The sequence below is a fragment of the Pleurodeles waltl genome, chromosome 8, assembly GCF_031143425.1.
Source record: "Pleurodeles waltl isolate 20211129_DDA chromosome 8, aPleWal1.hap1.20221129, whole genome shotgun sequence".
Classification (NCBI taxonomy): domain Eukaryota; kingdom Metazoa; phylum Chordata; class Amphibia; order Caudata; family Salamandridae; genus Pleurodeles; species Pleurodeles waltl.
In genome coordinates this window covers 53,286,901-53,312,653 of record NC_090447.1, presented here as the reverse complement: position 1 = coordinate 53,312,653, position 25,753 = coordinate 53,286,901, and positions in this window count along the sequence as shown.

The following is a 25,753-nucleotide window of genomic DNA, read 5'->3' as shown; positions in this document are numbered from 1 at the left end:
CCGGTGTAGACTGGCTTATGCAGAAATGGGCACCATCTGTGCCCATGATAGCATTTCCAGAGGCTGGGGGAGGCTACTCCTCCCCTGCCTTCACACCTTATTCCAAAGGGAGAGGGTGTAACACCCTCTCTCTGAGGAAGTCCTTTGTTCTGCCTTCCTGGGCCAAGCCTGGCTGGACCCCAGGAGGGCTGAAACCTGTCTGAGGGGTTGGCAGCAGCAGCAGCTGCAGTGAAACCCCTGAAAAGGCAGTTTGGCAGTACCCGGGTCTGAGCTACAGACCCGTGGGATCATGGGATTGTGCCAACAACGCCAGGATGGCATAGAGGGGGCAATTCCATGATCTTAGACATGTTACATGGCCATATTCGGAGTTACCATTGTGAAGCTACACATAGGTAGTGACCTATGTGTAGTTCACGCGTGTAATGGTGTCCCTGCACTCACAAAGTCCGGGGAATTTGCCCTGAACGATGTGGGGGCACTCTGGCTAGTGCCAAGGTGCCCTCACACTAAGTAACTTAGCACCCAACCTTTACTAAGTAAAGGTTAGACATATAGGTGACTTATAAGTTACATAAGTGCAGTGAAAAATGGCTGTGAAATAACGTGGACGTTATTTCACTCAGGCTGCAGTGGCAGGCCTGTGTAAGAATTGTCAGAGCTCCCTATGGGTGGCAAAAGAAATGCTGCAGCCCATAGGGATCTCCTGGAACCCCAATACCCTGGGTACCTCAGTACCATATACTAGGGAATTATAAGGGTGTTCCAGTATGCCAATGTGAATTGGTAAAATTGGTCACTAGCCTGTTAGTGACAATTTGGAAAGAAATGAGAGAGCATAAACACTGAGGTTCTGGATAGCAGAGCCTCAGTGAGACAGTTAGTCATATACACAGGAAACACAGTCAGGCACACTTATGAGCACTGGGGCCCTGGCTGGCAGGGTCCCAGTGACACATACAACTAAAACAACATATATACAGTGAAAAATGGGGGTAACATGCCAGGCAAGATGGTACTTTCCTACAGTATCAGCACCCCAGTCTCGGGTTAAAAAACCCAAGAAACGTTCTGCTGGGAAAGTGGAGGGATGTTCTACTACAAATCTACAGCAATTCAAAACAATTGATTCATTGTTTGAAGAGGTTGAGGCTATACTGAGGAGTCCTTCTGTTGCTGGCCCTTCTATACCGGATACCATTCCTCCCAAAAAGATTCCTGATCTCTTTAAGAAAAAAATACAGATGCATAGAGTAGAGGTCAAGGCTGATTTACACCCCCCTCCTCACTCCCAGGGTGTAATTCCTCCACTCTTGGAGATTTCACCATCCTTGGTGGAAACAAATGGATGTTTACCTGTAGAAGGTGCACCTTACTTGAGGTGCACGTCTCCGCCTCCTATTACCATTCCTTGTTCAAATAGGTTTTCGGTTTTGTCCTCTAATTCTGTAAGTCCTGGACATTCACAAACCTTACTTGTGGAAGGAACTGACAAAGACTCTCTGGATGGAAAGATGGGCATCAACGAAGCTTCTCAGTTGGTTATCATTTCTCAGAAATTAGATGACGTTAAGTGTCTGTTGGTATCTTTGATGAACAAAATCGCTGGACTCTATGATCAAAAGTCTGGTTGTAATTGCATTGTGCCATAGGAGTCTGTTCCTTCCTCTGATTTATTGATGGAAACTAAAAAACCTAGTCCTCTTACCGTAGGTGATAAATTGACATCTTCTTCTACACATAACCTCGCTAGGGGAAGTAACGGTAGCTCCCCAAGGCATGGTAGGTCTGCCTGTCAGACCATGTCTTCCACCCATGAGCGAGTTCCAAAGTTAGTTGTAAACAAGTGTGGATCCATCTTTGGACGGGGGGACAAAGGTACTCCTCACCCAAAAACTTCTCAGTTAAACCTAGGAGGAACGCCCTCTACAGTAAGTTGTTGTGTTAGTCCCCGTTCAGCCACTCACCCTGATTATTTGACACTCTCGCAGACCTGTGACCTCAAGGGAAGGTTAAGAAGGAGTAGGGAAGATGCCATTATATATTTGACTAGGGTGCCAAAGCTACCTCAGGGCAATAGAGAGTCGAGTGACTCTCTAATTAATAAAGTCATTCATTGGATATGCTCCCAGAGGAACTGTCTCTCTGTTATCCAGTCTGATATACGTGAGGCCCATAGATATAATCAGTTAGGGTCGGAATTTCATTATATTTTGATTCTTTTTAATGATAGTAGTCTAGTTAATGATCTCCTGGCCTTTGATACACGGACAGGTACATTATGTACAGGTAGGGAATCGAATCTTAGACTTAGTAGTCAGCCGCCTGGGGCCCCGTTATGTAGAGGATGTTGTACATCTGGAACTATTTTAGCCGGGGTTATTTCTTCTTCAGATAACTCTGCAACATCTAAATCCGTGAACCCTTCCCCCTTACTTCCTGAATTAGACTGACTGATTGCCCCCTGCACAGTACTTCCTAAAATAGTAAATGATGAGTGTCAACTCACAGGGACTCCATCTCCCGCCTCCCTATTGAGAACTAAGCCAATATCTACGCCTCCCAAAATCAATATTATATCTTGGAATGTTGCAGGAATTAAGTCAAAGTTGGATGACCAGGAATGGGTAAGCCTTGTTAATAAACAAGATATCTGTCTTTTTCAGGAAACTTGGACTGCAGAACAGTTATCCATACAAGGCTTTTCAACCTATTTTTCTGCTGCCCAACCTTCCTCTGGAGGCTTTGGAAGACAGATAGGAGGGTTAATGATTTTATTGAACAATAAGCTAGAATGTGACCACTCCATGATAAAGTTTAATTCCTATGATCTGCTGGGTGTGCAACTCACATTCCGACCTGATTCAGGATGATAGTTCTGAATACTTATGCAAGATCCGTTCCCCGTGGGTCAGAATCAATTGTTCTCACCCAGCTGACGGACTTTATAGAGCTTCTGGACCCTTCAGATCTTCTGATTATAGCAGGTGATTTTAATTGTTCTTTTGTGTTGGACAACACCATCAGCAATCTGACTACTGAGGAGGACGAATATTGGGGTATTCCCCAATCTAAGGAAACAGTGTTTTTGCCCGTTTCCTGTGTTGCATCTCAGTTGTCTTCCCTTTGTCTGAAATATGCCCTGAGAGAATGTAACGGCCGCACTAAATCTGATCAGAGCGAGCCATCACTTTCAAGCGAGGGCTTTCCTTTAGTACTATTGATTATATTCTGGTGGACATTAGGCTATGGTCAAGTTCACTGGACATTGACATTTTACCTCGCTTGGATAGCGATCATAATCCTCTGTGCCTTGTACTGACCAACCATGCATTTTTAAGAGTCCAGCACATAACGATCACTAACGTCCCACTCCCTTACCTGAATCATAGACGTTCTCGGGTCTGCTGGCCAAAGGTTGAATCCAACCCGTATTTGATTGGGGAAATATATTCATCATTTTTAAAACTCTTTGCAGATCATGAGGAACAAGAAGCCTCTGATATTCCCATTATGGCTATCCACAATAAATTGGTGGATTCCCTACAGGGTATCTTCTATAGGGAAATCCCTTCCAAACCGAGATCTGCTGACACCCCTCGTAGGGATTGGTATTATCAGGATTGTGTGCGAGCAAGATCTACTTTAAACGAGGCTGTAAAAAACTCTACCCAAGTGGCTATTAAAGAGGCCCGACGTAGGTATGTTAATGCCCTGAAACAAGCAAAAAAAGACTGGGATAATGAGATATGGCAGAAGCTGCTTGCAGCAGTCAAATACAAAGATGATAGTTCCTTTTGGCGGCTGTTGACCTCTAGTTCGAAAAGGGGCAATGATGACATTGGTATGTACATACAGCCCGAAAGATGGGTGTCCTATTTTTCTGGAATTTATGCTCTGCCTGCACTGCAAGCTCTGGAGGACCCTGGATATGATGAGTGTTGGGCTGTTAACAAGACTTCAAATGAGAGCATTGTTTTTACCTTAGCCGAAACAACAGCCGCAATTAATTCTCTGAGGCCAGCCAAAGCCCCTGGCCCAGATAAGATCCCAGGGGACCTGTTTAAATCAGAACCAAAGATATGGGCATGGTACATCAATTTATTGTCTAATGCCATAGCAGCTGTTAGCCCTATTCCAGATTCTTGGCGTGGTGCAGAAATAATACCGATTCACAAAAAGGGTGATGTCGGTTCACCTGTAAATTATCGACCAATCAGCCTTATCGATATCCTTCAGAAGACGTTTGCTAAGCAAGTCTTAGATAGGCTTACCGATTGGATCCAAGACAACCAAATTTTATCCCCCTTACAGGCCGGTTTTCGGCCTAAAACTAACACCATGGACCAAGTCTTCAGGCTGTCGTTACTATTTTGGAAGTATGTCACCCTATCTAAGCAAAAACTTTATGTTGCTTTTGTAGATCTAAGATCTGCATTCGATTTTGTCCCAAGAGAGAAACTATGGGGAGTATTAAACAAAATTGGTATCGCAGGAAACTTAGTGCATTTAATTCAAAGATTACATGAAAAAACATTTGCACAAGTCAGATGGGGTAATCAGTGGGAACTCACCGACAAAATAGATATTAGGAGAAGAGTGCGCCAGGGCTGTGTTCTTGCCCCAAAGCTATTTACATTGTTTATCAACGAGGTGGTGCAAGTCGTTACCAACTGCCAAAATTATGCTCCATCCTTGAACAACCATAAAGTTCCAATTTTGCTATTTGCTGATGATTCCCTCCTGAACTCCAGAACTCCTATGGGTCTCCAGGTACTGGTGGATAAGTTTAGTTCGTTTTGTGGTGACTATGGACTTGAACTCAACCATAGCAAAACTAAACTTATGACCCTGGGCTGTGGCCCCACTAAGAGATACTCAATTTTCTATAATGGAACCCCCCTAGGTATGGTAAGCTCCATAGATTATTTGGGGGTGAGAATTAGCAACAATCTGCATTGGGGGGCCCAAATCGATAAAAGTTTAGCTCTTCTGGCACAGAGATCTGGGGCCGTTTTACGCTTTCACAAGTCTACCTCTGAGAGAGTGATTACTCCAACTATTAAAATTTACCGAGCAAAGGCACAGAGCGCTGCAGTCTATGGGGCAGAAATTTGGGGGTCCTCGAACACTGGCAAGCTTGCAGTGGGGGAAAACAACTTTGTAAGGTCAACTTTGGCCTGTCCTCGCAGTACCCCACTGCTGCCAATGTTCTGGGACCTTGGGCTTTCACGCATCTCAGATGTAATTGCCCTACGACCATTGCTTTTCCGGGTCCGTGTATGGACCACCCCTGAGCTATCCACATACAAGGAGTCTATTCAAGACATTCTAGATAGACCAAATGTACTTACCATTCCCTGGTTTAACCACATCTCAAAATGGTTTCATAGATTGGGTCTTAGTGAGTTTTGGAGTCATCCAGAAAGTATAAGGAAGGATCAGAATAAATCATTTGAAAACTGTTTACTGGATATATGTCAGGGAAAACTACCTGCTGTGCTCAACACACGGCAGATTGACTTCACAACTCTTTGATTTTAAATGGTACCCGTATCTGGAACCATATATGGATACAATTCTTGACCCATTAAGTAAGAGTCTATATATTCAGTTCAGATATGGTTGTCTGCCTCTTAAATCCTATGGCAGTACACGGAGTGCGACTCCAAGTCCTGATCTTTGTCCGAGTTGTAATCACATTTCAGAATCTATTGTTGTAGGAAAGTCCTTTTTTTTGCCTGATCACCCCCACTCTTTCTGGATAGGTACTGGTGGTTACTGACTCTTGGCTGTGCCCTGGGTACTGCTTACCAGTCCCAGGGCCAGTGCTCTGTGTAAAATGGATATGCAAATTAGGCTAATTATAATTGGCTAAGTTAACCTACCTATAAGTCCCTAGTATATGGTAGGGCATGGAGGTTTAGGGACCACAGCATAGGTGGTGCACACTTAGGTGCATTGCTGAGGTGCCCAGTGTCATTTTAAAAGCAAGCCTGCCTTGCTGGCTGCTTTTAAATTAAAGTTATATGCAAATTCGACTTTGGAATTAAAGTTACTTCCAAAGTTTTAAACTACCTTATTTTTACATATAAGTCACCCCTAAGGTGTGCCCTATGTGCCCCTAGGGCTGGGTGCCATGTAACTATAAGCAGGGACTTTATAAAAATAGATTTATAAGCCCTGGTGAGGTAAAAACAGCCAAATTCGTTTTTCCCTCATTGAAGTAAATGGCCTTCATAGGCTAGAATGGGCAGACTTTATTTTTAATTTTAAAGTCTCCTTAAATGTTACATACCAAGAATTTGGTATCAAATTGATTGTTATAATAAATCCCACAACTTCCAGTTGTTGGATTTAATATAACTAGTGCAGGTAAAAAGTTTAGACTTTACCTAAAAAGTTGCCAATTTCAGCTCTGCATTGTTTTTGCTGCTGTGCTCTGATTGGCCAGCCTGCAGCAGCTTCTGCCAGGCCACTTTTATGAGGTGTGAAGTGGCCTGGCTTTACACAAAGGAATGTGCTTGGGGGAGAGAATCTCCCCTCAGCAGATGGGGAAGCAGGAAGGGGGAGGGCTGCCAAACTGGTCTTCAAAGGCAGAGAAGGACATCTGGAGCACCCAGCAACACCCCCACATCCTGCAACCCCAGACAGCTAGGTGCCCCCTTGATTAGATTAGGAGAGGGCAGGAGAGGGGTGTGTTTATGATTTTTAGCCACACCAGTGGGTGGGCTCAGCCAGATCTCTCCTCCAAAAATCAGATTCATCCATTTTGGATTTTTAGAGACTATTGCCTTCTGGGATGGATTTTTGCCACACTTCCCAGGAAGTGGTCATCACAGGGGGACGACCCTGTCCCTGATTGGAGGACCAGGGCCCCCCTGCTTTTCACCCAGGAGCAAGGATAAAACTGGCAGACCTGCACCCACGCCTCAGATCCCCACCAAATTTCAAGAAGAAAGAACTACAAGGAGAAGAAGGACTGCCCTGCTGGACCCCTGGCCTGCACCTGGACCCTGCACTCAGAAAGACTGCACCAGCTGCACACTTGGGCTTCACCACAAGAAGGACTTTGCCTGGCTTCCACTGGTTCAAGGAGGGACTCCCTGTTTGCTACAGGTGAAAAATTGCTAACCAGGGTCCCCTGCACCAACTCCTGAAAAAGTGACCAGCTGACCACTGTCCAGTGGCCAAAAAGGAGTTTGCGCCAGGTGCACTCTGGGAGTTGAAGTCCGCACTTCCCAAGGACCATCACAGAACTTCTGGACCCTTGGGGTGAGCTGTGGACCCCAAAAGAACCTTAAAAGAACATCTGGGTGAAGCCCCAGAAGTTTGGAAAAGATTGGAGAAATTTTGGAAAAAAGCTCCATAAAGTGACCGACTCGACGCGGAAATTCTAGCCGGCTTGCCTCAACCGCGACCCGGCCTGACTTCGTGGTTCGTCCCGGTCAAGAAAAACATCCGAAAAAAAGACTAAGTCCGAACGTAAAAAGTTGACCGGGACCTTCCAGCCATCGTATCCGAGAAGGGCTCCACGGACGTCGGATCAAGATCCAGGTTTACCCCGGTCGAAGGATTTTCGTCTCGAAAAAACGACTAAGTCCGAAGGTAAAAATCACCACCGAGGAAACCGACTTCGCGTATCCGGACAAGGGCTCCAGGAGGTCGGATCCAACTGGCAGGTTCGTCCCGGGGAAGAAAAACATCGAAAAAGAGACTAAGTCAGAAGGTAACTTTTTGACCGAGGCCTCCCGCGACTTGTAGCCGAGCAGGGCTCCATCGCGGTCGGCCTGAAAGTTTGACTTTGCCCCGGTCCTGGTGCAACCAGATGACCCGATTGGCGCTTTTCGTTTCTGAGCGCTAGAAAATAATAATACTTTAAAAATTCATATCTCCGGTTCCCCTGAACCGATTTTAATCGTTTTTGTGTCATTTTAAAGATAAAAATATAAGCTATTTTTATAAATTGGTTTTGGATTTTTAAACTGTTTCCTGTGTTTTATTTAATTACTGTTTTGTGATATTTGAATGCTTTACACTTTGTCTCCTAAGTTAAGCCTTGACGCTCGATGCTAAGCTACCAAGGGTAGAGCTGGGATTAATTTACTGAGACCTAACTGTACTTTTGTGGAGGTTTGTGGCTTGTTGCTAGGTGTAGGTACCTACCTGCCCTATCAATAACCCATTTTCCAACATAATTGGAAGCAGCGACGGGATCCTGTACTTGTGTTCAATATCACGTTACAGTTTTAGATAAAACAAATTAAAAATCCTTTAAATTGTCCTAGTGCAAAAATTGTTTTTAATTTTTAATTTTAATTTTTTTAAAATTAATTTGGATTAATTTCAATTATTGAATTTTTGTAATTTTTCTAAATTCTTGTTACCAATTTTTGCAAAAAGTTTTTGTTGACACAAAACAAGGGAACCATGGAGCTTGATCTGGCTAGCCTACCCACACTGACAGTAGTCCAGCTTAGGGGGTTGTGTATTGAGAGGGGGTTGCCTGCAACCACTAATCTCAGGAAAGAAATCCTGATTAAATCCCTGACAGCATGGGCTGAGGCCCAAGAGGTAGAGACAGAGGAAGCTCCAGAGGAGGAACCAAAAGAAGATGATGCTAACTCTAACCATTCAGGGGAGGAAAGGCATCAGACCCCAAGTGAGGAAGAGGAGGAACGGTCCTCACTGGACACAGTCACTAGGGGTAGACCCAAAGCTAGTGGTAGGAAGAGGGTCCTTTCAGGAGGAGAGAACCCATCCATCAGGGAGAGAGAGCTGGAAGCCCAGCTAGCCTACATAGCTTTGGAGGCAGATAAGCTTGCCCTAGAAAAAAAGAAGTGGGCAAGCAAAGAAAAAAAAGATGGAAGCAGCGAGAAAGAAACTGAGGTGTCCCTGGGTGGGGGTTTTGCCCCCAGATTACCCAAAGGGGTGGTTCCTGCCTATGTAGAGGGGGATGACATCGATAAGTGGCTGGGGGCCTTTGAGAGGGCCCTCCAGATGAGGAAAGTCAAGCCTCAGTACTGGGGTTCACTCCTTTGGGAGTTAGTTCCCAACTCTGGGAGGGATAGGCTCCTAACCATGAGTGGGGAGGATGCAGACTCATACCCCAGTATGAAGAGATGCTTGACTAAAAAGTTTGGTCTAACCCCAGAGCAGTATAGGCTTAAGTTTAGGGACACCCAAAAGACAAGCACCCAGTCCTGGGTGGACTTTGTGGACATTTCAGTGAAAGCACTGGAGGGCTGGATACAGGGCAACAGGGTAAGTACCTTTGAGGGGCTGTACAATTTGATTATGAGGGAGCACCTTCTAATTAATTGTGTCCAGGAGAGGCTCCGCCAGTATCTAGTAGACTCTAGGTTGACCAACCCCAGAGAGCTGGGGGAGGCAGCAGATGACTGGTTAAGAACTAGGGTTAACCAGAGACCCCCAGGGGGTGATCAGAAAAAGGGAGGACATGGTTCTTCTCAGGGGAAGAACCAGGGGAAAGATGACAAAAAACCCAAAGAGTCCTCACAAGAGTCCCCAAAAACTTCTCAGGGAGGGGGAGCCCCGAGCCAATTCACTTCTAAAGGGAAAGGGTATCAGGGAAAGAATTTTGATCCTGCTAAAGCAGGAAGGTTTCAGGAGCTTGCTAAGGCCGGCAAGTGTTTTGACTGTTATCAGCCAGGACATAAAAGAGGAGATGCTATCTGCACCAAGAAGCCCCCCACTGGTGGGCAATCCCAGGGGATTGCTAGTGTAGGGTTGGGGGTGGAAGTTGGCCCGGGGTGGAATCAGGGTACACTGAAGTCACCTTAGTATCCGTGGGTGGGGTGGACATTGCAAATATGGCCACCTTACCTCCCATCATGCAGAGGTATAGGCAGAGGCCTAAAGTCAATGGGACTGAAGTGGAAGCTCTGAGAGATACAGGAGCCAGTGTGACAATGGTCACAGAAAAGCTGGTTTCTCCAGAGCAGGTCTTACCTGGTGTCTTCCACCAGGTGACTTATGCAGATAGCAGAACCAAACTCCATCCCATGGCTATGGTGAGTCTGGAATGGGGAGGTGTGACTGGCCCTAAAAAAGTAGCTGTAGCTCCTGCCCTCCCAGTAGAGTGTCTACTGGGAAATGATCTTGAAGCATCTGAATGGTCAGAAGTGGAGAGAAGGGTCCATGCAAAGATGCTGGATCTCCCTGAATGGGTGTGTGCTGTGACCAGGTCACAGGCAGCACAACAGGGAAATGCTGGACACTTGGACCCTGGAACAATGGGCCAAGCCTCCAAGAAGAAGAGAAAGGGCACTGGGTCTGGCTTGCCAGCCCCAACAAGTACAGAGTGTCAGGAAGAATCCAACCCTGAGGGGGAGGATCTGAACTCTGAAGGAGGGACACCTTCCCTGCAAACTCTGCCTGACTTGGCAGAACTGCAAGGGGCAGGTGGGCCCACCAGAGAAGATTTGTGCCAGGGACAAAGAGAGTGTCCCACTCTTGAGGGCCTGAGGCAGACTGCTGCCAGGCAAGAACAAGGGGATACCAGTGGTACCCACAAGGTTTACTGGGAGGATGGAGTTCTCTACACTGAGGCTAGGACCCTTAAAGAAGGGGCTACTAGGAGAGTAGTGGTCCCCCAAAAGTATAGAGAATTCCTCCTTACCTTAAGCCATGATATCCCCTTAGCTGGTCATTTGGGACAGACCAAGACCTGGAACAGGCTGGTCAACCATTTTTTTTGGCCAGAAATGTCAGAAAAAGTCAGGGAGTTTTGCAGCTCCTGTGTCACCTGTCAAGCCAGTGGCAAGACAGGGGGCAAGCCAAAGGCTCCCTTAATTCCACTGCCAGTGGTTGGGACTCCCTTTGAGAGGGTGGGGATTGACATTGTTGGTCCCCTAGACCCACCAACTGCTTCAGGTAACAGGTACATTGTGGTGGTAGTGGACCATGCCACCAGGTACCCTGAGGCAATACCCCTCCGGACAATCACTGCACCCACAGTGGCTAGGGCCCTACTTGGTGTGTTCACCAGAGTGGGATTCCCAAAGGAGGTGGTCTCAGATAGGGGCACAAACTTTATGTCAGCCTATCTGAAAGCCATGTGGGAGGAGTGTGGTGTTACTTATAAGTTCAGCACACCCTACCATCCACAGACCAATGGTCTAGTGGAAAGATTCAATAAGACCCTGAAGGGCATGATCATGGGTTTGTCTGACAAACTCAGGAGGAGATGGGATGTCCTCCTCCCATGCCTGCTGTTTGCCTACAGGGAGGTGCCACAGAAGGGGGTTGGATTCAGCCCCTTTGAGTTACTGTTTGGGCACCCTGTAAGAGGCCCATTGTGCTTGGTGAGAGAGTCTTGGGAAAAGCCTCTCAAGGAAGCCAAGGAGAATGTGCTAGATTATGTACTAGGCCTGCGGTCTCGCATGGCTGAGTATATGAAGAAGGCAAGCAGGAACCTGGAGGCCAGTCAGGAGCTCATGAAGCTCTGGCATGATCAAAAGGCTACCATGCCTGAGTATCACCCAGGACAGCTGGTGTGGGTTTTGGAGCCCATGGCTCCTAGGGCACTACAGGCCAAATGGACTGGGCCCTATCCAATCCTAGAGAAAAAAGGTGAGGTCACCTACTTGGTGGACCTTGGCACCCCCAGGAATCCTCACAGGATCCTGCATGTTAATAGGATGAAACCCCACCAGGACAGGGCAGACATGACCATGCTGATGGTCACTGATGAAGGGAAGGAGGAGGAGGGTGAACCTCTGCCAGACCTCCTGTCCTAAAAGGAAAAAGATGGGTCAGTGGAGGGAGTGGTACTCTCTCCCAAACTGACAGATCAGCAACAACAAGACTGTAAGCAAGTCTTGGGACAGTTTGCTAGTCTGTTCTCCCTGACCCCTGGACTCACCAATTGGTGTGTCCATGATGTTGACACTGGTGACAGCTTGCCTGTCAAGAACAAGCTGTACAGGCTGTCTGACCAGGTCAAGGCCAACATCAAAGCTGAAGTGGCTAAGATGTTGGATCTGAAGGTAATTGAGCACTCTGATAGTCCTTGGTCCAGTCCAGTGGTACTGGTGCCCAAAGCTAGTCCCCAAGGTGGGAAGAAAGAATTAAGATTCTGTGTGGACTACAGAGGTCTAAATGCAGTCACTAGGACTGATGCTCACCCCATACCTAGAGCTGATGAGCTCATTGACAGGTTGGGGGCTGCCAAATTCCTGAGCACATTTGATCTGACCTCAGGATATTGGCAGATTGCCTTAAGTCCAAGAGCCAAGGAGAGGTCAGCATTTTCCACACCAGAGGGCCACTTTCAGTTCAAGGTGATGCCCTTTGGGATGAAAAATGCTCCTGCCACCTTCCAACGGTTGGTGAATAGAGTCCTATCTGGGTTGGAATCTTTTAGTGCAGCTTATCTAGATGATATAGCTGTATTTAGTTCCACCTGGAGGGACCACCTGGTCCACCTGAAGGAAGTGCTTCAGGCCCTGCTTCAAGCAGGCCTGACTATCAAGGCAAGCAAGTGCCAGATAGGGCAAAGTTCTGTTGTGTACCTGGGCCACCTTGTAGGTGGAGGCCATGTACAACCTCTCCAGCCCAAAATCCAGACTATCCTGGATTGGGAGCCTCCAAAAACCCAGACTCAGGTCAGGGCCTTTCTTGGCCTGACTGGGTATTACAGGAGGTTTGTTCAGAATTTTGGGACCATAGTGGCCCCTCTGACTGAGCTTACCTCCAAGAAACAACCCAAGAAGGTCATTTGGACCCCAGAGTGTCAAAAAGCTTTTGACACCCTAAAACAGGCTATGTGTTCAGCACCAGTGTTACTGGCCCCTGACTATAGCAAGGAGTTTGTAGTGCAAACAGATGCTTCAGAGGAAGGGATTGGGGCAGTGTTAGCACAAGTTAATGAAGAGGGCCATGATCACCCAGTTGCCTTCATCAGCAGGCGACTACTCCCCAGAGAGAAGAAATGGAGTGCCATTGAGAGGGAGGCCTTTGCTGTGGTTTGGTCCCTGAAGAAGTTGAGGCCTTACTTGTTTGGCACTCACTTCCGTGTACAAACTGACCACAGACCTCTCAGATGGTTGATGCAGATGAGGGGGGAGAACCCAAAACTGTTAAGGTGGTCCATTTCCCTACAGGGGATGGACTTCACAGTGGAGCACAGACCTGGGACTGCTCATGCCAATGCAGATGGCCTTTCCAGGTTTTTCCACTTAGCTGATGAGGACTACCAGGGTGTAGGTTAGTACCCATCACCTTTCATCTGGGGGGGGGCAGTGTAGGAAAGTCCTTTTTTTTGCCTGATCACCCCCACTCTTTCTGGATAGGTACTGGTGGTTACTGACTCTTGGCTGTGCCCTGGGTACTGCTTACCAGTCCCAGGGCCAGTGCTCTGTGTAAAATGGATATGCAAATTAGGCTAATTATAATTGGCTAAGTTAACCTACCTATAAGTCCCTAGTATATGGTAGGGCATGTAGGTTTAGGGACCACAGCATAGGTGGTGCACACTTAGGTGCATTGCTGAGGTGCCCAGTGTCATTTTAAAAGCAAGCCTGCCTTGCTGGCTGCTTTTAAATTAAAGTTATATGCAAATTCGACTTTGGAATTAAAGTTACTTCCAAAGTTTTAAACTACCTTATTTTTACATATAAGTCACCCCTAAGGTGTGCCCTATGTGCCCCTAGGGCTGGGTGCCATGTAACTATAAGCAGGGACTTTATAAAAATAGATTTATAAGCCCTGGTGAGGTAAAAACAGCCAAATTCGTTTTTCCCTCATTGAAGTAAATGGCCTTCATAGGCTAGAATGGGCAGACTTTATTTTTAATTTTAAAGTCTCCTTAAATGTTACATACCAAGAATTTGGTATCAAATTGATTGTTATAATAAATCCCACAACTTCCAGTTGTTGGATTTAATATAACTAGTGCAGGTAAAAAGTTTAGACTTTACCTAAAAAGTTGCCAATTTCAGCTCTGCATTGTTTTTGCTGCTGTGCTCTGATTGGCCAGCCTGCAGCAGCTTCTGCCAGGCCACTTTTATGAGGTGTGAAGTGGCCTGGCTTTACACAAAGGAATGTGCTTGGGGGAGAGAATCTCCCCTCAGCAGATGGGGAAGCAGGAAGGGGGAGGGCTGCCAAACTGGTCTTCAAAGGCAGAGAAGGACATCTGGAGCACCCAGCAACACCCCCACATCCTGCAACCCCAGACAGCTAGGTGCCCCCTTGATTAGATTAGGAGAGGGCAGGAGAGGGGTGTGTTTATGATTTTTAGCCACACCAGTGGGTGGGCTCAGCCAGATCTCTCCTCCAAAAATCAGATTCATCCATTTTGGATTTTTAGAGACTATTGCCTTCTGGGATGGATTTTTGCCACACTTCCCAGGAAGTGGTCATCACAGGGGGACGACCCTGTCCCTGATTGGAGGACCAGGGCCCCCCTGCTTTTCACCCAGGAGCAAGGATAAAACTGGCAGACCTGCACCCACGCCTCAGATCCCCACCAAATTTCAAGAAGAAAGAACTACAAGGAGAAGAAGGACTGCCCTGCTGGACCCCTGGCCTGCACCTGGACCCTGCACTCAGAAAGACTGCACCAGCTGCACACTTGGGCTTCACCACAAGAAGGACTTTGCCTGGCTTCCACTGGTTCAAGGAGGGACTCCCTGTTTGCTACAGGTGAAAAATTGCTAACCAGAGTCCCCTGCACCAACTCCTGAAAAAGTGACCAGCTGACCACTGTCCAGTGGCCAAAAAGGAGTTTGCGCCAGGTGCACTCTGGGAGTTGAAGTCCGCACTTCCCAAGGACCATCACAGAACTTCTGGACCCTTGGGGTGAGCTGTGGACCCCAAAAGAACCTTAAAAGAACATCTGGGTGAAGCCCCAGAAGTTTGGAAAAGATTGGAGAAATTTTGGAAAAAAGCTCCATAAAGTGACCGACTCGACGCGGAAATTCTAGCCGGCTTGCCTCAACCGCGACCCGGCCTGACTTCGTGGTTCGTCCCGGTCAAGAAAAACATCCGAAAAAAAGACTAAGTCCGAACGTAAAAAGTTGACCGGGACCTTCCAGCCATCGTATCCGAGAAGGGCTCCACGGACGTCGGATCAAGATCCAGGTTTACCCCGGTCGAAGGATTTTCGTCTCGAAAAAACGACTAAGTCCGAAGGTAAAAATCACCACCGAGGAAACCGACTTCGCGTATCCGGACAAGGGCTCCAGGAGGTCGGATCCAACTGGCAGGTTCGTCCCGGGGAAGAAAAACATCGAAAAAGAGACTAAGTCAGAAGGTAACTTTTTGACCGAGGCCTCCCGCGACTTGTAGCCGAGCAGGGCTCCATCGCGGTCGGCCTGAAAGTTTGACTTTGCCCCGGTCCTGGTGCAACCAGATGACCCGATTGGCGCTTTTCGTTTCTGAGCGCTAGAAAATAATAATACTTTAAAAATTCATATCTCCGGTTCCCCTGAACCGATTTTAATCGTTTTTGTGTCATTTTAAAGATAAAAATATAAGCTATTTTTATAAATTGGTTTTGGATTTTTAAACTGTTTCCTGTGTTTTATTTAATTACTGTTTTGTGATATTTGAATGCTTTACACTTTGTCTCCTAAGTTAAGCCTTGACGCTCGATGCTAAGCTACCAAGGGTAGAGCTGGGATTAATTTACTGAGACCTAACTGTACTTTTGTGGAGGTTTGTGGCTTGTTGCTAGGTGTAGGTACCTACCTGCCCTATCAATAACCCATTTTCCAACAATTGTACATTTTATGTTTATATGCCCTGCTTATTTGATTGCGCGACGGAAGTGGTTACGACCTGTGTGCAGGTATGTGGGGGCAAGACACTGTATTATTGCCTTAAGGATCATGATGAGGGAAACTTCTCTCCCTCTATCCTGTGCGGTTAGCAAGTATATTGTAGCTGCTTGGCATATACGAATTAATTTTCTGGGGAAAAATGATGATGAGGAACAAATTTTTTGTTTTTTTTTAAAGTGTTTTAGTTGCTAAATTTTAATTATACACCTAGACTGAAATAAAACCCCATGTTTAATTTAAATGATAGGTATTAGGGGGTTAGGTGCATTTTTAAGGAAAGTAATTTTATGTGTTTTAAGGCTGAAACATATGTTTTTATTTTATTCTTATCACTTTTTAACTTAATTCCTATTTCCTTTTTCATTCAATTGTTGGTTGTTTTGCTTTTATGGTTGAAAGTAACCGAATAAAGCTATGTGTTGATGATGACTGCCGCCAACATACCTCCGGTGTGGCGGATTACCACTACCCATATTATGACACACACACACCAATCCGTCACTATACAGACACACACAAGTCAGCCAGCCCAAAGGTCAGTGATAAACTGGCGGTACCAAAACCCCCACCGTTACGCCAACAGAACTACACCCACAGCATTATGACTCACGAATCAGTGCGGTGGACATTCAACCGCGGTAAACCATTGGCAGTACATACCGCTGCGCACAAAATACACACACTCAAACAAAACTACACCATATAGGACAATTCAACTTACACACACCTGACACACATACACCCACACCACTATAAAAAACCCACCCACAATACCCTTAACCCTTTACAACTAAAACATATTGACAACTGCGAGAGAGAGACACCAAGAGCACCCACAGAACCAGAGCTACAGAACACCATCACCCATACACCTTCCACGCACCTCACAGCATACACCCCAACACATCACCCCACACACCCTCACACATGCCACTCACACTACACCCATGGCACCACAAAGACACCCCAGGTTTTCAGAGGAGGAGCTAAGGGTCATGGTGGAGGAAATCATCCGGGTAGAGCCACAGATATTCGGATCACAGGTACAGCAGACATCCATCACTAGGAAGATGGAGCTATGGCGGAGAATCGTGGACAGGGTCAACGGCGTGGGAAAGCATCCTAGAACAAGGGATGACATCAGGAAGAGGTGGAACGATCCACGGGGAAGGTGCGTTCCACAACAGCAAGACACCAACTAGCTGTACAGAGGACTGGCGGTGGACACCCACCTCCTCCCCCACAACTAACAACATGGGAGGAGCAAGTCTTGGCAATCATGCATCCTGAGGGCCTGGCAGAAGTAGGAAGAGGACTGGACTCTGGTAAGTCAAATCTTTACTACTATCACCCCCTAACTGCATGCCATCACATACCCCCACCCTTACACTCACTCCCATCACTCCACCACCTCCCACACACCCCACCATCACATCTCACTCATTCCAAAACCAAGCCCTGCATGCAACACCAATGCATGGACACCCATCACAGACCTGCATGAACAACTACCACTAAAGCATGCACACTAGAGACAATCACCTAGCCCACCAAATCATTACTCACACAAGGCAAAGCAGCAAGGGCAATAACAACCATACAGGGCAAAACACCCATGAACAAGATGTCACACGCAGAAACAATAACACTGCATTTACATCCCCACAGGTCCCCCATCCAACGTCACTGGAGAGGAGATGCCAGCAACATCAAGTCCCCCCCCAGAAGATGCCCACAGTAATGACGGCAGCTCTGGTCGCCTGGATCTGGATGACCAATCTGGCCCATCAGGGACCTCCGGACAGTCGGTTACCCAGGCACAGTCCCATACCATCACAGAGCCTACCCCTTCAGGAAACACCAGCACAGCACCCACCAAGCAGGCCCAATTCCTCTGTCCCCAGGACATGTCAATCAGCAGTGTGTCCACCTCTACAGGGACCCCAGGCCACCCCACAAACCCAAGACAATCAGGGACCTGGGGTCAGTGGCAGTGGGCACACGGTTCAGGGGACAGAGGCACAGGACAACAGGGAAACTGGGAGGACTGCTGTGCGACAGTGGGAGGACAGGCCCAGAGAACAGACTCTCCACGAGGCACTCACCAACATCCTGGGAGCATACCACCATTCCCAGGAGACGATGGGCCAGATACTGGACAAGTTGCAGGAGACCCAGTGGATGCAGGAGGGACAGTACCTGGGGATCAGGGAGGACCTGAAGGACATCCACACCACCCTGGTCACCATTGCAGGGGTGCTGGCAGACATGGACAACACCATGAGGGAGGCAGTGGCACACCAACGGGCCCCTGCCACTAGCCACACCGATGAAAAGCCCTCCATCTCCACTGCCGCTAGGGGACAGGAGGCCCCGTCACAGGACCAACAGGCCTCCAGCACCCCTCCCCCTGCAGAAGGAGAACCACCCCGCAAAAGGTCCCTGCGATCCAGGCACAAGCCAGAGAACATTGCCAAGACCACTGCCAGGAAATAAGACTCTCCTGAATGTCATCCCTGTGTCCCACTCTGTCACCCTGTCCACCTTGAACTGCCATTGCTTCACTTCCTAAGCTCCCTAGGACAATGCACCTGTGATACAAATAGACTGGACTCCACCCTGAACTTTCGTCCATCATTACCCCAGCCCATTGCAATACCCCCTCCACTTATTAGCACTTAAATAAACACCCTTGGAAAAAATACAAGTATGGAGTCTGTCAAATGATTGAACTATGTATCTGTTTAACAAGCTGTAAACATTGCATTGAAACTATACAGTAATGTATACATAGGTATGACCTGTAGTTGGCTGCAGTCAACACACCTGGAGCCATAGTGGGGCATAGATATCTGAAAATAGAGATGCCAAAGGGTACAGTAAGTGGCCATAGATTTGGGAGAATCTTCCTGCCATGTACAATGTCCAACACAAACCCGTCAATGTAAAATGAAGGTACAGTTTCTTACCTGTGTATCACTGGAAGTACTGTTTGATGATTGCTGTTCTGTTGTCCTCATCCTCTTCCACTGCCTCCTATTCTTCACTGTCCTCAGGGTCCACTGCTGCCACACGCCCATCTCCAGCCTCTTCCTCCTGCAGAAAAGGCACCTGGCCTCTCAAGGCAAGGTTATGCAACATGAAGCATGCCACGATGATCTGGCAGACCTTCTTGGGTGAGTAGTACAGGGATCCACCAGTTAGATGTAGGCAACCCAACCTGGCCTTCAGGAGGCCAAAGGTCCTCTCGATAATCCTTCTTGTCCGCCCATGTGCCTCATTGTAACATTCCTCTGCCCTTGGCCTGGCATTCCTCACTGGGGTCAGTAGCCTTGAGAAGTTGGGGTAACCAGAGTCACCTGCAAATATCGAGGGATACCTGTTAGCCGCACACTAACCCTTATGGCCAACACCATACCCATACACCAACATCCACTGGGTGGGAACCAGGGCTCACCTATTAGCCACACCCTGTGCCTCTGGAGTTGAACCATCACATATTGGATGCTGCTATTCCTCAGGATAAAGGCATCATGCACAGTCCCAGGATACTTTGCATTGACATGGGAGATGTACTCGTCCGCCAGGCACACTATCTGCACATTCATAGAGTGAAAGCTCTTTCAATTTCTGAACACCTGTTCATTTCTCCGGGGGGGGGGGGGTTGGGGGATGCAATATGTGTACCATCAATAGCCTCAATTATGTTGGGGATATGTCAGAGAACATTGGCTGAGACATTCCTGCTGCCAAGCCCAGTGTCACTTGGAAGGAGCCAGTTGCCAAGAAATGGAGCACAGATAGGACTTGCACAAGAGGGGGGGTCCCGGTGGGCTGACGGATAGCAGATATCAGGTCAGGCTCCAATTGGGCACACAGCTCTGTGATTGTGGGCCTGTCCAGTCTATAGGTGAGGATAATATGCCTGTCCTCCATTGTTGCCAAGTCCACCAGGGGTCTGTACACGGGCGGATGTCTCCATCTCCTATTCATCCGCAGCGGTTGTAATCTAGGGGGCAAAACGGGGAGCAGCTGGTCAGTATTCCACATTTCCAAACACTACACTGCATTGCATGCTGTGACTGCAACAGTAGATTGTTGATTAGGCCAAAATGGTGCCTATGTGTACTGTGACGCAGTTAGGTGCCATGGCCTGCCCCCCCCCTGAAATGGCGTCCACCTGTCTTGTGTGGATGGACATATGGAAATTAGGTAATTCCGCTGACGTTGTGCGCTGTTGCGGGAGGTGGTCGAGTACCGCCGTGCAACTCCTCATTGGTTGTCATTGGCCCCTATGGATTACAGTGGCCAATGGTGATGCACGCCAGCGGCGGTGCATAGCGCACTGCCGTGGACATGACTGCCATTTTCTATCTGTTCACTCACTTGCTACCTGACCTTCAACAGGAGAGGACCTACACTGCAAGTTCTGCTGTGACCTGTGTCTGGAACCGACCATGGCTCGAGTCACTGGGGAAAGGGCCCCTGCCTTCACCGCTGCGGAGTTGTAGAGACTGGTGGATGGGGTCCTACCCCAGTACCGAATGCTGTATGGGCATCCAGACCAACAGGTGAGTACACTGTGAGCACGATGCATGGGGAATGAATGCATGGAGTGCTGTGTGTGAGGGCCTCGTGTAGAGGGGGTTGGTGGAAGGGCCCTGTGCAGCGTGCTACATGTATTGGGGGCAATGTCTGTGCTGAGGACTATGGTGGGACATGAATGTAACATTCCGGACGGTCTGACTGATACCTTTTTTCAACTTGTTTTTTTCTGTAGGTCAGCGCCCATCAGAAAGAGGGTATATGGCATGCCATCGCCAAGGACGTGTGGACCCTGGGGGTCTACGGTAGGTAGAGCATCCACTGTCACAAACTGTGGGAGGACCTGAGACGCTGGGCAAGGAAGATGGCAGAGCCCCAGCTGGGGATGGCCTCCCAACGAGGAAGGGGTGCCCGTCGAACACTGACACCCCTGATGGCCCACATACTGGCAGTGACCTATCCGGAGCTGGATGGGTGCTTGAGGGCATCACAGCAGCCACAAGGGAGTGAGTACAGTTTCACAATATACTACTTGCGCATGGTGGGGTGGTCTCCGGGTGGGGGATGTGGGCTATGGGTGCCCCTAGGCCAGGCCAGACATTGCAGGATGGGATCCATGTTGGGCAGGGTCTCATGTACACCACCTCCTACCAAGCTATTAGGCATCCACTACTGGGCAGGGGTCAGTGGGTATCAGGTATGATGCTATTGGCGTTAGGTATCCCTGTCCGTGGGCTGGTGACTAGCATTGTGACTATTAGTGCATTGCCTAGTGCGTAGGGCTGTTCCCTGTGTGTGTGTGTCATGTACGCCAACGTTGTTGTTGGTGCCACCATTGACCAAGTGTATCCTTTGTCTCTCCCCCCCCTTTTTGTTTTGTCACCCTGTCCTTCTGTGCATTAGCATCATCTGGCGGAGGAGGAGTGGCACCAGCGACAGAGGGAAGACAGCCCATTTGCATTCACTCTGGCATGGCGGCCCAACAGAGATCAATCCAGGCTCTGGCCTCCTCAGCCATTGTCCCTATTTCTAGCCTCCCCCCTCCAACTTCCTCTACCCAGTCCCATTCCCCTCAACCCCAACCTATCCCAAGCACACAGGCAGACCAGCATGCACCCATGACAACACACAGGAGTGGCTCAGGCAAACACAAGCACCACACATCATCCCACAGGCACTCACCCAAACACCATCCAGATGCAGACATACCAACATCCACTGCCTCCACTGTGGCCCCCTCCTCCTCGTCCCCCACCTTCCTCCCAGTACCGTCTCCACTCAGACCTGCATGCACTACATCCTCATCCACTTCCTCCATCACCATCATGCCTATCACTACACACCCCTCACTGGCAGTCACCACCCCCACATCCATGCACACGTCCCCTGTGTCCTCTCCCCTTTGTCTGTTCCCCCTGCTACCAAAGTACCCAAACGCAATCACTCAGACACCTAACAGCCATCCACCTCACAACAACATTCAGCCCATGCACCTGCACCCAAACTCAGCAGACAGACACCTCCTACAACCACTCCCTCTTCCTCCACTCCCAAACATTCACCCTCCTCCCACCCCAATGTCCCTAAGAAGCTTTCTTCTCCACCGTTGACCTCTTCCCTACCCCTGCCCCCATCCTTCACATCGGGCCAGGGTGGTCAGAACCCAGGTGAGCACCTCAGCCACCCAGTCCACAGCCACAGTAGTGTCCACAGCTACTCCAGGTGGGAGCGGCGTCAGGGAACCAGGCAGCAGCATTGAAAGTGTTCCTGCACCAGGTGTGTCAAGGAAGGGCAAGGAGGCACCACCAGCTGCCAAAGTGAAGGGCAAGGAGGCACCACCAGCTGCCAAAGGGAAGGGAAAGGAGGCACCACCAGCTGCCAAAGGGAAGGGCAAGGAGGCACAACCAGCTGCCAAAGGGAAGGTTAAGGATGCACCACCAGCTGCCAAAGGGAGTGGCAAGGGGGTCTGCACCAGCAGGCAGGAAGGACAGGGGGCCTGGTGCTGGGACTCATTCGGAGCCCCCACCATAAACCATGGCGGTTCAGCAGACGAGGCTATAGGGGGTGGGCTGGAGCCTCCCCCACCACTGCCAGCACCGCCACCAGCAGCCGTTACCGCCGGCGGGCAGTGTGTAGCACTGCCTCCATGGACCGTAGTGCGTCCTGGACCCTGCATATCCTGTGTGTGTGACACCCAGGTGAGAGACTGTGACCTTGCACTCCCTAAAGTCTGCATCACAGGGCACAATGCCCCCTCCAGAACCAGTGGAAGAAGCCATCCACTCACCCCATCCTTGCCAGGATGAAGCACACTGGGCACAAGGCCCCCTCTAGAACCAGTGGAAGAAGCTATCCACTCACCCAATCCTTGCCAGGATGAAGCCCACTGGGCACAAGGACCCCTCCAGAACCAGTGAAGAAGCCATCCACTCACCCCATCCTTGCCAGGATGAAGCACACTGGGCACAAGGCCCCCTCTAGAACCAGTGGAAGAAGCTATCCACTCACCCAATCCTTGCCAGGATGAAGCCCACTGGGCACAATGCCCCCTCCTAAACCAGTGGAAGATGCCATCCACTTGAGAGACTGTGCCCTGCACTCCCCAGGATCAAGTACTGGGCACACCACCCACTTGAGAGACTGTGGCTTTGCACTCCCCAGGACCAAGCAGTGGGAAAACCACCCACTTGAGAGACTGTGGCTTTGCACTCCTCAGGACCAAGCAGTGGGCAAAACACCCACTTGAGAGACTGTGGCCTTGCACTCCCCAGGACATCACACAGGGCATTTGGCACCCTCCAGGACGAGTGGCGTTGTCCCATCTTCCGGCTGAGGTGCCCCCCCATTCCCCGTCCCCCTGAGGTGCCTGTGTATTTTGTACCTGATGCCCCTGCAGTTTTCTCTCAGTGTTGTTGCAGGAGTAAGGTGGGGCCTTGGCCTATGTGATGTGGCCCTGTGGCCCACGAACATTGAGGACTGGGCAGTGTCTCTCCATTTGTAAATATGTATGTACATTTTTAAATTGAAACACGTATTTATGCTATTTTGTCTTATTACACTCACTTTAAACAATTACTTTTGTCCTTGCATTATTCCTGAGGGGTACGGGGTGAATATATTTTGTTACTGCATCTGGTTGTGTGTGTGGTGTTGGGGGTGGGGGTGTTGTGTGTTGCGTGTGTGTGTCACTCTCTTCCCCGCCCCCCTCCCTTGTGTACTAGGAGGCAGTACTCACTGTGGTCGTATTCGGCGGCGTTGATGTTCGTAATGCAGGAAATGGTATACAAGCATGGGGAAGATGTGCAACTCGGGCTCCATGGCGTTGTGGTTGTTCCCTGATTCTCCAGAGGTGAGTCGTTTCCCTTCTGTGCAGTGTTTCCGCCGCGCTTTTGATGTCATTGGTACCGCCCCGAAAAGGTGGCGAATAGGCCTGTCTTAATACAGTGGGCGGAACATTGTCTTCCGCCTGGCTTTTGGCGGTTACCGCCGTGGTGCTTGTTGCCGCCGCCGTGGCGGTCTCTGTGTTAAAGTGGCTGTCTGTCTGAGCAGTTTCCGCCGCGGTCATAATTCCATTTTTGTTACCGCCAGCCTGTTGGCGGTATTACCGCCAGCCTGTTGGCGGTATTACCGCCGCTTTATGTCCGACCGCCAGGGTTGTAATGAGGGCCTAAGTGTGAAAAAAGTGCTTAGAAGTCACTAGCAGCCAAGAGGTTACTTGAGGTCACAAGGACCGGTGCAAAGTCAAAATCCAGGCCGACTGCTGGACAGTACCTTTAGTGGAGCGATGATTTGTTGGAGAGAGACACCATGCATTGATATTTACACTGCTTCCAGGCAGTGTGTCATCCGCGGGCTCTATGCAAGTGGATGCGATGCATCATCAGTGGGCCATGCAGAGCATCATCGTCAGGCTGCGCAGTCTGTGATCCGCTGTCATCAGGCGGCTGCTGCGTCACTGCCGGAGATGCGATCCGTAGATATTTCTGCCACACTCGGAGCGATGCATTGCTTTTTGAAGTTTGCAGCTGCAAACCCACTTCTGATGCCTAGGACTGGAGAGGGTACCTCAGCCAGGTATAGGCAGGAGTCAGACTCACTGGGGCAGAGTCCAGAAGCACCTGCATAATTGCAAGCAGTCTTTCATGTCCCTGAGATTGCAGAGGACAGGTGGCAAGCCAGCAAGCCTTTGGAGATTCTTGGTTGCAATGATGTAGAGAGCAAGTCCAATCCTTCTCATTGCAGGGCAGAAACAGCAGGCAGCAGGCTAACACAGCAGAGCAAACAGCAGAGTGGCAGCCCCACCTACAGCACAGCACACAGCAGAAGTAGGCCAATACAGCAATACTGTTGAAAAGTGTCAGTCCCTCCTGGCACTACAGCAGTCCTACTTCCTGTAGGAGGCTGTCCTGATTTGTAGTGGGTACATAAGGTACTCACACCTTATACCAGGTCCAGTTATCCCTTATTAGTGAAATGTAGTCAGTGTCTAGAAGCTAGGCTCTCTAGGGGTAGTGTGGGTGAGCAGCCACGGCCTAACTAGGAGACATGCAAAGCTCATGCAATACCACTGTAGTCACACAGTACTCACACACATGAAAGAAAATACTCAGTGTTACAAAAATAAAGGGACTTTATTTTGGTGACACAAATGCCAAAAATACCATAGAGACTATACTCCCTTAGGAGGTAAGTAATACAGAAATTATATACACTAGTTTGCAGAAATAGCAATAAAAACAGTAAGAAAACAGTGCAAATAGTGAAAATCACAATAGTTAGAAATGGGCTTGGGGGAACACAAACTATACTAACATATACTAAGAAAGTAGAATGCGAAAGTCGGTTTCCCAACTAGGCAAGTGTAGTGTGTAGAGGGGCACTGGGAGTATTAGAAAACACCAAATGTAAGTAATAGAACCAACCCCAGAGCCCAGGAAAGCAGGACTAAATCACAGTTACTTTCCTACAACACACAAGAACACAAGAAAGATGATTATGCAAGAACCAGAAGAGACTGCAAGACACCAATGATGGATTCCTGGACCTGAAGACCTATGGAAGAGGGGGACCCAGGCCAAGAAGCAACCAGGAGTCCAGGGAGAACAGGAGCCCCTAATAACCTGGATAAAGGTGCGAAAGAAGAACCACTGGTGAATAACAACAGTCAGTATTACACCCAAAAAGACAGATGCAGGTTCCTGCTTGGTGTAGAAGATGCCCCACGCTGGATGGATGATTGCAGTCTGGTTTGCGTCACTGGATTCTGCCAACAAGCCTTGGCACATGCAAAGCTTGGGGTTAGTGTAAAATGGCGCTGCCCGAGGTCCAGGAGGGACCTGGTGGACTCTACCCAGGAGGAGTAGTCAGAGGGGGCTCTCAGCAACTCAGAGAGCCCTCAGAAG